Below are 15,334 nucleotides of genomic sequence, written 5' to 3' on the forward strand. Positions count from 1 at the left end.
CAAGGCAGGCACTGATACAGAGTTGAGAGCTGATAGGAGGGTAAGTTGCCAAATTACACTGAGTTCTGGAGGCCTGACTTCACCTAGTAATGGTGAGGCTGAGAGAAGTAAATTGGTCTTAAATGGGATGTCAAAACTCTGTGGCTTCCTCTTGTCTCCAGCTCTTGAAGATGAGGAAGCTGGAGAAAGCCAGTCCTTAGCAAAGCTCAAAGAGTACCAGTATTCCTTCTTGGCTCCTTCCCATGGAGACATGGTGGCCAGAGTAGAATTATCACATCTATAACTTACGGACCACTCCAAAGTTCAGGGATAAGAGGTGGTATGAGAAACATCCAAGAAAGCAGTGTTCCACCCTGTTTTTGGGAAAGTGTTCATTATGGTTTTACTTACAACTGAGCTTAAATATTGAGTGTATTTGTATACAAAAAACATAACTCAGTATAACTCAGTGTGGAGACCAGAATCAAAGGCATAATGGGGAATGTGAGAAGTTTGTCAGATGCAAGGTGGTCTCTGTTGCAGCGGAGGTCACATAGTGCCAAGTAGTGGAGAATGATGTTAGCTTAAAGGGTGGTACATTTCATATTAATTTTGAAAAATTGTAATATGTAGAGGGAATAAAATAGCATTATTTCTTTCTAGCTCTTTATCAGCATGGCAGGAGACCAAAGACTAGGAATTCTCTTTGGTGCAGCCTGAATGGTATCCCTTTGTGTATTTCTAGTACAGGAAGAAAAGTGAAATGTGGGAGATAGCAGTGCTTCAGGCATTCTTTACTTAAATAATCTTGTCTTGTATTTAACTTTGTATGCAAGTAACCATTCCTTACAAACTTAATAATAATAGCTCTTCAAATATTACCTGCTTCAGATCTTGTATAGTTTGGGAAAGTAAGGGTCTACTCTTAATGTAAATATCATAAGAGCTGAAACTCTCTTGTTTGTTTATACCGTATCTTATGTCTGATAGTGTCTCACAGTTTGTAGGTCCTTTATAAATATTCATTAAATTAATAAAGTTTTATTCAAACTTATCCAAACTGACACACAGATAGACAATAAAAGAGCATACAATTTCCCAAGGACAATAATTGATATTTTCATTGATTTATTAAAAGTGTTACTATCGTATTAACCTTGACAATATCATCTATATGAATATTGCTTCTTAATTCTCACTCATTCTCTTCACCCCATTTGGAATTGCCCAAATTAGGAAGGAAGAACTACAGTTTTTGTTAGTTAAATGCAACGTGAATACTTGCTCTGTATTTACTTGTGATTAGGGCCAATGTATATTAAAAGAATATGCTTACGGATATAGCTCTCAGAGCAGCCCTTATGATTTATAAAAAATTCCTTTCTTAGTGCCTGATTCTATAGTCATGCTTAAAAAATATGCACAGTATCTTCTAGTTGTATCATTTTCTCAATGATTATTTTATACACCCTAACAAATCTAAAATCTATTTGGGAATATAGCATGAGAGAGTACAAATAAAACTGTGTATTTCTTTTCAATTCATTAAATAATTATTCCTATTAGTATGTTCCAACTATCATTTATAATGTTCTGGTTATAAAACTTATCATAAAATTATTCTATTTAATAACATTTCCAAAGGGCTTAACATTTCACTTCAATCACATCAAATTCTTACACTTATTTAGGTTTTTTGGGATAGATTTCTTGTTTTCGTCAATTGATTAGGTTGTTTATTCTGATAGGAGTACTGAGCTATTTAATTTATTTTATCTTCATATTGTACTTTAAAGCCTGGATTTTCAAGACCTCAGTCGTTGTTATTATCTTCTGATATTTTCTTGGCCATTCTACTTGATTTATTCCTGGGCTTGTTGTCTTTTAATAATTTTTAATAAATCTTTAATGTTTTTCAAATTTCCTCTTATTAAATTCAGGTGGCCTTATTTTGTGGTTTTATGTGTGTGTGTGTGTATGTTAATTGTGATAAAATGAATGAAAAAGAATGAAAATATATATATAGTAGGCAAAAACTATCCAAATAACAAGTAGCTATTTTAATCAGGTAAAATAAATACCGACAACAAAAGTCATTCCTAAAAACCAGAAATCACTTTACTTCAAAGTGATGAAAGGTTTAGTTCTCCAGAAAGATACTGCAATTCTAAAATTCTGTGTATCTAATGATGTATCTTCAAAAATGTATACAGAAGTACTTGACAAGACTGCAAGGAAGAAAAGCAAATACATTATATAGGAAGAGATTTCCACCGCTTTTTTCAATTATTGATAGGACAAACCGTCAGCAGTTATTGAGCATCATGATTAACAAGTTTGTCTTAACTGAAACACTAATGATTTTACTGGATAAGTGAAACTTTTACAAAAATTGATCATGAACCAGGTAAAAGATTTTCAACAAAATTCAAATGGAGATGTGATCATACCACTTCTTCAATCAAATGTATTTATATTAGAAACTGATAAAACATGTATAAAATTCACGTATTTGTTAAGAAACACAAATCTAAATAATTAATAAGCCAAGAAATTTAAAAATAGAAATTTTATATTATTAGAATTTACTAGGAATTTAAATACGACCTGTTGTAACTTGTGGAGTGAAGCAGTCTAAATTCCCAAATATTAAATTTTGTATTAAAAAAAAAAGTTCAAATAAAGAAGTTAGAAAAATGTAAGGAAGTAAACACAAAGAACTCTGAAGTAAAGGTATGCCAAATTTAACAGCAGAATTAATAAAATAGAAAATAAAGAAATGATCAAGTAGATCCACAACGGAGAAAAATTGTTTCTCTGTAAAGACTAGTAACATAGACAAATCTCTAATAAGTCTGATCTGGGAAAAAATGGAAAAGACAAAAATAAGCAATTCATTAGGGTTTTTAAACGGTCCATATCTACAGATATGGCAGCAATTAAAGAGTCAATAAAATAATAAAAATAGCTTATTTTTATAAAAGCAGTAAATATTAAAACAGAATAACTGAAAAAATTCTGAAAAAATGTAATTTAACAAAAATGACTTGCTAAAAAAAGGCTAAATAGTTTTATAAAAATTAAATAAATTGAATTTATGTTCAAATCCTAGCCCAAACCACTATATCCATACTTTGTTAAATTTTCTAAGAACAAGTAATTCCAACCTTATACAGAATTTCCATATGCTAGAAGAAGAGTAAAATTCTAAAAATTACCTTAAGATAGTAACATCACCTAAAAATGGTTAGAAAAAATAGAAGAGGGTGGAATTTTTAGTCTAATCTCACTCAGGAATATAGGTGAAAACACTTAAAAAAATATTAGCAAACTGATCAAGAGTATATCAAAAGATAAGTACATCACAGTTAATTTTGGTCTATCCTAACAATGGAATGGTAGTTTGATACTATAGAATCACTTAGTATAATTTATTGTATTGGCATATCATCTCAGTAGATGCAAAAATGATGAAGTTTAAAAGTCTCTCATTATAAAAGATTTTGGCAAACTGGAAATAGAAGAAAATATTTTTAAACTTTATAAAAATATCTTAACAAAAACCTAGAGCAATTATTCTTAATAGTTTTCTTTAATGTTCTCTTTAGTATCAGAATGAAGACAAGACCGTCTGTTGTCAACATTTCAACGTTTTGGGGGAGATCTTAGCCAGTAAGGTAAGACCATAAAAGAAATTAAAACTCTGAGGATTGGAAATGAAAAAGGGATACTCTCATTATTTGTAACTGGTATGATTATTTAAATAGAAAATTAAACTAGCAGTAAAAGATGATTAAATTAACGAAAAACTGTAGTAAGCTGCTGGATATAAGAAAAACACATGATATATTGCATTTTCATATATAAGTAGTACAAATATTTTGTTAATGCAGAGAGCATTCTATCTAACATATCAAATATAGAAAAAATAGACATTTCTGAATGACAGTTCCTTAACTCTTTTCCCTCCTAAACAATGAGAATGCATTCTTCTTTGGCCCTTTCCCTGTTTAATCTGATTTTATGAAAATCCTTTCCTTATCTCTGAAGCTTAAGGGCTGGATAATTGTAAGACCAGTTCAGTTGTCTCACAGTCTGAGGTAAGTGGGAAGGAAACTGGAACTGTGAGCAGTACTAGTAGGAAGACTTCCAGATTGTTTTCCCTGAGATTGTCGATACCCAGGCTCCAAGGACATTGTGTGTAATACCCTGGCTTCCATTCTAGCTCTGAGGTGTAAAACTGTCTGACTTCCCTTCCTCCACTCCCATCTCTAAACCTGGATTCCTTCTGGACTCACTGGCTGTCTTCTCAGTCTTACTGGGCCTATGGAGCCCTCCTGCATTAGAATCTGACAATGATATATAAGAGTAATTTCAAAATCAGGCAAAGCGTGTAAAAATTCTGCATTCAGATTGGGACCAAGCCAATGATTGTACCAACTTGTCACTATTAAGAGTCACTTCTTGGGCTTGTAATATTCTTTCTGTCCACTTCGCTTCATAAACAAATGTGTCCAAGGGGCAAAATCTGTTGGCGTGATATTCTACACATCCCTTGGCTGTGCTTACATTACCGTTTTTACCATTTCAACACCACTGTGAAACATTTGTCAGCGTGTTTCTTTTAAAATTCATGTAACAGAAAACTATCTGCATGTGGCAAGTTCCCAGATCCTCACTCTTGTGAAACATTTTCCCTAATTAAGAACGTTCATTAAAAATTAACTGTAAAGAGTTAGAGGCAAGGTTCTTCAGATTATATCCTGTAAGAGTATGAAGAAAAATGTGTGCTTCATGGTATAATGCTCTCTGCTGAACAAGAGGCTGGAAGTGGCTTTGCTCAAAGCTTGAGTTATATACTTAATTTTACACATTAAAATTTAATGATATTTAAAATGTAATATGCCTTTACCAAACAGATTTTTTTTTCTTTTCCAATAGCATAATTTCATAGTATTTTAGGAATAATATTTTGGAGCATAGTTGATAGGTTTTTTTTTCCCCAGTATACATTTAACTATTTTTCATTGATTTTTAAAAGCTTTTCCTTAATAGCACTGCAATTTTTTTCCAGTTCTGACAAAATTCTGAGGTAAAATGTTTTAAAGCAAAATATTATGCATCTTTTGTCATAGAAAAAAATTAAATTATGCAAGTATAGTACTTTTTATTGATTCATTAAATCTATCATTGTGTGTACATACAAAGCTGTTATTCACTCATCAAAATTCATGGGTTTTTTTTTTTTGTAAGTTAAAATAACCTTGTATCGGAGAAAGCCTCTTTGGGGAAAAAAATGTATTCAGAGAATTTCAGGGATAACTAGATAAGGGAAAGCATTTTTATAGGTGGGAGAAAAGCTGGTTTCGCCATGCTACACTTATTTCCAAATGTTCCTGTCATGATTTTCACAGGATCTTAATTTTACATTGCTTTCTCTTGTGCACTTTTTTATTTCCCACCCATCAAATGAGGTAGTGAAAAGAGGTTACAGAGCAGCAGGGAGACCTGTTGTTGCACTAGGTATCTAGGCAACCAGCACCCATCCGGTGTTTCGCACAACGTGCTGCTGAAATCTTAAGTCTGTGGAGAGTGCTTTACACTTTGCAAAATGGGTGCACATTTGCATGCTCTCACTTGACGCCTGCCTTGTGAAGTATGCAGGAAAAACAGTATTATTTCTACTTTGTGGTTAGTAATGCCAAATGTGGAGTAAACTGAGGCTACTCTGGATGTTATAATGAAGGGTAAAGATAAAAAATTGACCCAGGAATTCTGATTCCATGTCTGTTCTTCCTCTACCTCACTGCACACAGTGGACTTTCGGATAGTTGTTGGCTGATCGACTGAATAAAAATAAAATACTTTCTCACAGCTTTAAGAAAAACTTAATGGCCTCTGAAAATATTATTCACTAGGAGATTTTAATTTTAAGATTTTTGGAAGTATCTGCATTTCTAATGAAATAATTATTTACTCTAATAATAAAAATGTTCAGCAACTAAGAGAAGAAGAACCTACAAAATGAAATAATTCAGAAATCTGGACAAATATTAAGGTTACAGTGTTTCTCTACTGAGCAGCAGTGTTTAAACTATTTTAAACAAAGTGCTTATTCCAGTCAGGTTTAGGAATTATAAGATTAAAATTTGGGTGTGCTACACATTCATATTTTCTATAATCAAACCTGTACTATTGTACTGGCTTGAACCAATGTTCAGATTGAGAGTATTTATCTGGCTGATAGGAGATAACAAAGGATTCAAGTGAAGAAAAAAAAAAAAGAGAGAAGAAATGCTGGGGTGTACAAAGATAAAAGAGCAGTCTGGAGAATTGATAGGGATTGGAGGTGAGAATCAAATTTATAGGTTGGAGTCTGTTTCCAGGGTAAGAATACAGACTTAATGAATATGAGTAAGGACAAACTGGGTGAAAGAAGCCAGGGATCATACCCGATTACATGCAACAACTGTTGACCCTTGTAATAGGGCCATCGTGACTGAATGAAAACATTCTTTAATGACTTAGGGCAGAGTAGAGGATACCTTGTCTGGCATTCCCCCAATATCTTAGCTACCATTCTCTTTCCCTTGTGAAGGATATCTTGAATCCACCTGCACATCATCCTTAAATACTCTTATCACTCTCAAATCAACAACACTCTTGAAATGGAAAGCATTCTTTCAGTAATGCTTTAAGAATAATCTTGACCAAAGTAGTAAACATTAGAGCTGCTGGCGAAATGTGCTTTTTCCAATAATGTAGTCTTTTTCCTTACAACAGATTTGAGTAAAGGTTGAGAAATGGGGTATATGAGGAAGGTAGGATCCTAAGATGAGCAGAATAGATAAATGCCATTAGGTTGATAGCATCCATTACCTAAAATGTGTTGGGTGGTGGTCTGACAATTTTTATCAAGGGAGATGTGGTGTCTGCATATCTCTTATTTGTGTATTTGCTTCTGGTTACCAACATCAGCATAACTTTTGCATAACTTTTTCAGCACTACTGGGTGTCTTCCTGAGTGGATGACCTGTAAGCTTTCTAGTATTATCTAGCTGACAAATGGTGAAAAAAATGACTGTTGTAACTAAAAGACAGAAGCAGCAAGAGTGATCATTTCAAAATTCTTTTCTATCTCTTTTTAGTCTAATATATTCTAGTCTACATGTACATGAAATTTTTGTTTTATGTGTCATATAAGTCACATATAAAGTTTGATTTGCTAAATTTTTCATTTTGGTGATAACTTGAGAGTTTAAAAAAATATGTATCCTAATAAATTGGTACATTCAAATATCTGAACCCACTGTCAATATTTGTAAAAGTACTTTACAATAAACTTGAACTTGATAATTTATGAAACAAATAAACTCATAAATTTACAGGAAGAAAATCCAGTAACTGTGATTGATATATGTTCCTCTGCACTCTTGCCACTAGTTTAAAAATAAAATACAAAGTGTCACCAGTTCTTCTAAATGTAATTAGTTCTATATGCATTTAGAAATCCTTTCTGGTTTCTTTACCATCTGATGCAGAAATTCTGATATTCTAAAATAGGAAAAACCTATATTCAGATTAATACTATGTTATAAAAGAATTCATGATGAGGCAATAGGAAATTTACAGAGTATAAAAGTATTCACATAGTTTTTCCTTTTTTAAAAAAAATCTTGAGTAGCTATTAATAATAAAAATGTGATAGTCTAAATTTTACATGTATGTAAATTTACAGACTAGAAATACACATCATAGATAGAACATAATTTTGAGAGATTATTCTTGCAATTGGATCAGGTAGTCAAGTAGCTTGAGGTTCAAATTCATGAAATATTTGTGCTATATACTTTGGATTCCCTGAAAGCAGATGCTGAAGTAACAATTGGGGTGAAATATGTTAATTAAGGATCAGCACTTGTGAAGGGCAGGAAAGAGAAGCATGACCGGATAGACGAAAAAATAACTGATTCAGGTTCAGCAAAGTCTCCATTAACCCTGTAGCAAGCTCTGAAGACAGAATTTCCTTTTAGAGAATCCCACACAGAGGAAAAATGGCTGGACCTTTATAACCTTTCTCATTTTGTCATCAGAGGTGGGTTTCCCAGGGAAGGGCGTGACATTGTGAGGAACTACTGTGAAATTATTTAGTTCTGAATATTGTGCTTTTGTTTGAAAAACAATCCTTATTTTTCAGAAATACTTACTGAAATATTTATAAATATAATTACATATTGTGTGAGAATAAGATAAAGTGGAAAATACTAGAGAAGAACCAACTTCAAGTGGTTTCCAATGACCAAAGATGGGGCAATTTGAGCATGCCTCCCCCCCCCCCAAAAGACCACAAAGTATCAAAATACATATATATATATATTCATGATGACATTTTAAAATAGCATCATATTATAAGATTGGATGCACCTTACTCATTATTTTGAAAATAAATAAAGGAAACAATCTAGCAGTTTTTCTGCCTCTCTTGTATAGATACATTTCCGAGTAACCAAACGATTGAGAAAAAAAAGTTGTCAGAATGAAAGTAAGATAACTTAACTGCAATTTTTGGGAAAGAGCAAGCCCACATTATTTGAAATGGATTTCACTGTGTCTATGATTGAAGTTTTTTAAAACAGTAGATGCAGAGAAGTGGTTTTTTGTTCTGATTTTGTAACTGAGGTTGCTTAGTTCTGCAATTTTAGTTATATAATTAATGAGCTTGAAAAGTCTGGTGTTTGCTTTCTTATCTTAAACAGAGCATATAGGGCATATTTCGTGCATTATCTTGATGTGTAACGTCACTATTGCTCATCAGATGTACTTGCCGTAGTAGGCTTGACGATCTCTGTGGATACTGAGTTGTGTAGCGGAGTTTGCTTTACAGTGGCTAGTTCTCCTCTTCTCACTACCTCCTCAGCTCATTGCCAAATTCTCGCTTTTCAATATTTCAGCACCTCAGGCTCAGATTCTGCTTGCTCTCCAAATGCCCAGATAATTGAACTCTCCAGCTCTATTTTTTTCAAGTCATAGTTTGAGTGTCGATATGTTTCATGAGGGTAATTAGATAAGACTTTCTTTGGGAGGGCTCTATTTTTTCAGTCTCCCTCCTCATGCTAAAATTTTATTCAGCTAGCTGAAGTTGAGAAAAGAAAACACCTCATTTGAACACACAAAAGAACAAAGGGGCTGTTACTGAACACAGTAACCATTTGCACTGTAACACATTTTTTTCCTATTGGTGTTAAGTCTCAAAGTTCAGTTGTTGGCTTAGAAAATCTGAGGGTTGAGAGCAGCATTCAATGCTTGCTAGTCAAGATTTCCCAAACTTGAGTCATTAGAGTAAAGTCCTTACAATTTTTACTATATAAATACAATTATTTATAAAATATACTTCATTAAATTAAATCTATTTTTTACCTAAATTTATTTAAGTTAAAAAAATGAATATCAACACCATGATTGTGTGGGTTTTTTTTTTTTTTTTTTTGCATTTACAAAGTGGCTTTGAAATATTTACAATGAGTTAAAAACCAAATTTTCAACTGTGTGCTACCTAAAATTATCTTGCTTACTACTGCTGGGAAAACTTTAGTTTAGTAGATCTATGTGGTACCTGAATTTTTACCTCCACGTTAGATGTAATTCCTGATGTTAGAGAGATTTTATTCTAGTTCCCCATCATCTAGCATGCTGCCTAGGTTACATTAAGCACTCAGTAAATATTTATTAAACATGTTTATTGAATAAATAAATACATCTAACTAGAGACAGCATAATTTGAAAATCCGTGTAATTACCAACTTTGATAAACTTTCAGTTTGAAGAGTGACATTATTGAAATAACTGCCTTTCACACCAAATTCTCAGACTGCTCTATTGACCAGCACAGCTCTGATTTCTCTTGAGGAATAGCACAGATTTAGATTGTGGAGCTGTCTTATTCATCACATGCAATTCATCCATCACCAAAATACTTGAGATATTAAACATTTTTGTGTTTGTTTGTGGATAGAATGTAATAGTAGCAGGAAGCAGATACTTTCCTCATTATTGAAAGTATTCAATTGACTTTTAACTATGATATGATCCCACAGGTGCATTTTCCCTGTATAAATTATGTTTTTAAAATTTTGGTATTTCCTGACAGCAACTTTTGACCCTTTAAGAGATCTGTAGGTTTTCTGCTGTTAAATGATGTTGAAATGCTCTAAAAGGAGAGATTTTTTATGACTACTAATAAATAGATCCAAATTATGAACATAAAAATTGTAGACAGCTGTGAGTTTGAAAACCCCTACCCTAAATATCAGGAAAAATGGCCCAAGTGAAAGAAGAACAGGGCATGTAAAGCCATTTAGAATTATTGGTGCCTGGAAGATCTGGGAATAGAGTAATTGTGTATTTATTTCCAGGAGGAAACTGAAAATCTGACATTTTATAGAACCCGGGACATACAAAAGCTGATAGCTTCTAAACCTTAATTATTTCCTATGAGAAAAAAATCTCACCATTCATATAGACTATTTGATAAATGCTCATTTTTTGTAGTATTATGTCTGTGATTGATGGGTGGAGAAGGGTGGCAGAAAATCAGGAGGCAAGATAAGCTTACCCAGTGAGCAGATTTATAGCCAAGGAACATATAATTCAAGAGCTATCTTAAACTAAGTCCTTTAATAGGCATAGTGATTTCACATATAAAAATCTTTTATCAGTGTTCCATTTGATATTAATTATTGGAAGAAATCCCACTATGTTGAACAAAATGTAAATAGTTAAGTCTCAGCAATTGAACATTTTAATTGGCTTGTGATTTAAATTTTAAAGTGTCTAAGTAATAAAGAGCTAATTTAAAAATTCTGCCAACAGGTTTATTAATTCTGCTTATATTTCTTTAGCACCTACTTTGCAGATAATGCCCTGCCAGATTCTAAAGAATAAGATGAATGAGACAACTAGACAATATGACCCATTTCAACTACAGCGATTGTCACAGTGCATGATGATTGCTTTTAGGCATGTTTGTCTGACCACCTTTGCTTCTCCATTTTGTGTGTGTTTGTGTGTGTGTGTGTATGTGGTCATAATGTAAAAAAGTATTCTAACTGGATAATAATCAAAAATGCTTGAAAACTACTACACTTAACTGAGTTGCCTGAAAACAGAGGTATGAGCTATGTGAGAATAGAGACTTTCATCTGTTCTCTTATACCCACACTATAGCTGGAATATTGTAGACCTTTACTGGTTGTTGAATCTTAGGCAAGAGAAAAAAGAAAACATTATTATTAGAATAGTGATAGAGCTCCTCTCGCCATTAAACCTTAAGACACATGACGCCATAAGCAATAAGGCTAGATTATTTTTATTTTAAGTGCCATCTAGGTAATTTTAAGGCTACTATTTAGGGAAAAGAAATGTCAAGGGAAAAATTCCATCATGATGGAAAACATGTTTTGAAAGTTTTGAAATTTGTTGGGGAAGTGAGAAACTGCCTGACTTTGGGATGAAGTTTAAGAAGCAAGGTTAGAGCCCTAGGGTGCAGATGGAACAGGAAGTGTAACTCTGGCTTTGAGATGGTGGGGCTTGGTAGCTGTAGCGATATGAAAGAGTAGCAAGAGTCTAGATCCTCAGCTGGCTCGGGGACCAGATGATGATGAAGAAAATGGAGGAAAAACTGGAAAGAGGATGAATGAATCTTGCAGTGCGGTTGCAGGTGGTATGACCCTTCGAAGGAATCTCCATGAAGTTATTGGCTTTGCCATAGCAAATAGAGCATCTTGAGAACATGTAAGATATGTTAAATTTGGTTTAATGAGGATGTTCTAGAAAAATAGTCAGTAAAGTCAAGTTTCAGTTAGAAAGATGAGTGTCAAGAATGGAGGGTGTTATTTTTAGGCATTGGGGTAGTTATTAAATTTTTTGAATGAAAGAGCTAAGATCAGAAGTGTGCACTATGGCAGTGTCCAGAATGAGCACAAGGGGGAAGAGAGTTAAGATCGGAGCAGTAAGGAACTATTGCAATAGGGAGTAGAAATAATAACCTTTGCTGTGTGACACGCAGGGTCCTAAGCATTTTATGTGCATTACCCCCGTTTAATCTCACAATAATCATATGAAGTAGATACTAATTTTATCCTCCAGTTTACAGTTGAAGAATCTGAAGCACAGGGAGCCAATAAGGCATACGAAAGTCAGAATCTACAGGACAAGAGGGTACAGTCAAGAAGCAATGTCTGTTCATTAAGACTGAGCTCTCGATTTCCAAAACACATGACCTCCATGGATTGCATTCTACATCCAGAGTTATATTCATTACACATTTTAGAACAAAATAGCTAGTTGAATCAAGTTTAAGTTAATTTCTTTTTTAATCTCCAGTTAGTCTCTTAAAGCATAAACCAATTAGGCATATGTTTGAGACCAGTTGGCAGACGTCACTATAGTATAACAAGCCTGGGTTCTTGTTATCCCTTCCATGGGTGTCCTTTAGAGCCTTTGACACAGCCTCTGACTGACTTCAGGTATTGATTCCATTCTGCTGCCAGTATCCTTCAACTGATGTGGAAAATCCAGGCTGATATGTAAATATTACCCAAGTCTACCTTCTGCAGCATAGGCTTGAAGTTAATTTTTAAACAACATGCTAGTAGGCAGCTGTATTTTTAGACCTTTCACATAGGATCATCAACAACTTATTGTCAAAAAATACAGGTGCCAGTCTCATTCAAGTCCCCTCCAGAATTTTTTTCTTCTCTAGCCACATCTTTCCTGTAATTCTATATAAATATTTTATTCATTCATTCATTCATCTGCCTTAACTACTCTCTATTCTTCACAATGCTTGAATACTCTTAACTACTACACATTCCTTTTAATATATTCATTGCATATGTGAATCTCAGTCATTCCTTCAAAGTCAAGATCACATTCCATCTCTGCTGGTGGCCAACCACCTAGGCCCTACCTCCCTGCACTCCCATAGCACTGAATAGCAGTAGCATTTATTTGTAATTGCATCTTTGACACCCTTATCTGGTTAATTATATTTTTATGTGACCATATCACTTTTAGTTCAGTAGATTATAGGCAGCCCTCCCACCTGACTAAAGATAAGGCCTTAACATTTATTTATATTTTTGAAAAATATAAAACACAGTATTTTCCCCATAAACCTCCAATAAATATTTTTATTTTATTGGCATCTTTAAAAATTATCAAATTGTTTTTATTTTATTATTATTAAATAATAGTGTATATTGTATATGTATTGTTCGAGTCCCAAACTCAGGGGCAAGATAAGAGTTTAACAGGTCATTTGGCGATTACATGCCTTATCTAAAGTGGAAAACACTACTTTATGATGGCAAATTATTCTAATGTAGGAGGGCATGTTCAGTGTTACCAGAACTTGTTTATTTTTCAAGACAACCCAGAAATCTATACTTCCTTGTGAAATTTCTTCAATGTTGACTATTTGCTGAAACAAGTTTTAAACAGCTTGCAAGGCAAAATAAACACATCTGTTGGTCCATGTATCATCCCACATGTTCATGCCTTCTAATGTATGTGTATCTGTCATTTCAGTATAGTACTTAGAACACTGTACACACAGCATGAGCATCATAATCCATTGCGTTGATACACTATTTGTTCCTGCAGACTAGAATGTAACATAAAATAAAAAGGGACTTAGCACTGTTATACAACATTCCATTCCATTCCTATATTTCAGTGAGATTTGATGAACAATTTCCTATTGCACAGAAATGCAGTAGTGTTGGGAAATACAGTCATCAATTCTAGCATCAATTACTATACCATTTATAGCAGTATTAACATAGGCATTTGTCAGGCCCTAATAACAGTTGCCAGATTCTGTATCTGCAAAAATCAAACATTTCTGTGAAAATCCAAGAAAGTGTAACTATTACCCTATTTTTTTTCTGAGTTTAGGTTTCAGTTCAGTTCAGTTAACATATATTGAACATCTGCTTTGAGTGAGACGTCATAGCAGATGCCATAGAGAACACACAAATGAGTAAAATGTTCTACCCTCTCTGTACCTCCATTCACATCTTCTTTCTTATCTAAATTCTGCCTATTCTCTCAAAGCCCAAATCTTATCCCATATCTCTTGAGTCTAGTTGAGGGGCAAGACAAATCCTCAAATAAGTATTATACACGAAGCACTATGGTAAGTTCTTTAATGAGGTAACAGAAAGTTATCTGGGTGTGTAAACATTTTATAATATATGAAAATAAAATAGAATGATATCATAGAAAGTGACTAATATGAACTAAAAGCAACATTATTTAGGTTGGTCATACAAACTCTTTTTGTGAAGATGATATTTGAGCAGAATTCTGGTAATAAGGGTTAAGCAGATGTGTTATCAGGGAGCTTATGTCTTACAAAGAGAATAACAGAAATAAGTTTAGACCAAACATATTTTCTGCAATTTTTCCTCTTATGTAACTAATATATTGTGAAGCTCCTTTCAGAGTAGCATATGTTATACACTAATTTATCTTCAATAGCTTTATAATTGTTCATGATGTGGATACACTGTAATTGCATTTGACCGTTCACCTATTTAAGCACATTAAGATTTTCATCATAAAATGTTCATCATAAAAACGTTAACATAAATATCTTTGCACATGATTCTTTAATGTTACTGCCTCTGTCTTTGTTTATGATAGATTCTCCCACATGGGATTGCTGTGCCAAGGGTATGTGTATACTTAGTTTGGTTGGAGTGGTGAATGTCATGATTCATTGCACAAATCTCCCCTCCAGGACTATGGCATTCATTTCCCAACTTCTCTCAGTTGAGTTCCTCGCTGGATGAAGAGAGTTGAATAACCCAGAGGTTACTAGATTATGACCCAAAGGTTATTGGGTTATGAAAAGTCATGGCCCCATCAAGGGGGCATTTGACATCTAATGACTGATTAATAGAAGAGTATAGATGTCCAGTCTTTTTGCTCCAAACTGGGACAAATCTAAAGGGCCATCCCAGCTCTAGAACTCCCAGTATGATTGGCTGGGTCCCTGTTGCAACTGCAACAAAATTCAACTACTTCTTCTGCCCAATTTGGCATCCTTCATTCCCCCACAGGTACTTCTACTGAGAGTATTCTCCAATAGACTCCCTCACATTAATCCCACTAATCTCCATCTCCTCTCCACGGGGAGCCCAGCCTGTAACAGTGACAGATTGATTTCTGTAATGACTGTTTAGATCCTCCCGACAGTCAGGAAGTCAGGATTACAGAACTGCTCTCTAGACTTAATGTCGTTACCACAGGATGGAGCATCCTATCCTCAGACTTCCTCAGTAGCAATCTG

At 33.9% G+C, this 15,334-nt stretch overlaps 1 long non-coding RNA gene across 1 annotated transcript in view; it reads left to right on the top strand.

The window, feature by feature from the left end:
- The window catches only part of LOC135321209 (uncharacterized), a 192,205-nt gene that overhangs the window by 81,293 nt on the left and 95,578 nt on the right, over nt 1-15,334 (top strand). The window contains exon 2 of the long non-coding RNA XR_010380774.1: nt 3,588-3,656. This is a non-coding gene — a long non-coding RNA (uncharacterized LOC135321209). The remainder of the gene's footprint in view (nt 1-3,587; nt 3,657-15,334) is intronic.

Source organism: Camelus dromedarius, chromosome 4, assembly GCF_036321535.1.
Source record: "Camelus dromedarius isolate mCamDro1 chromosome 4, mCamDro1.pat, whole genome shotgun sequence".
Classification (NCBI taxonomy): Eukaryota; Metazoa; Chordata; class Mammalia; order Artiodactyla; family Camelidae; genus Camelus; species Camelus dromedarius.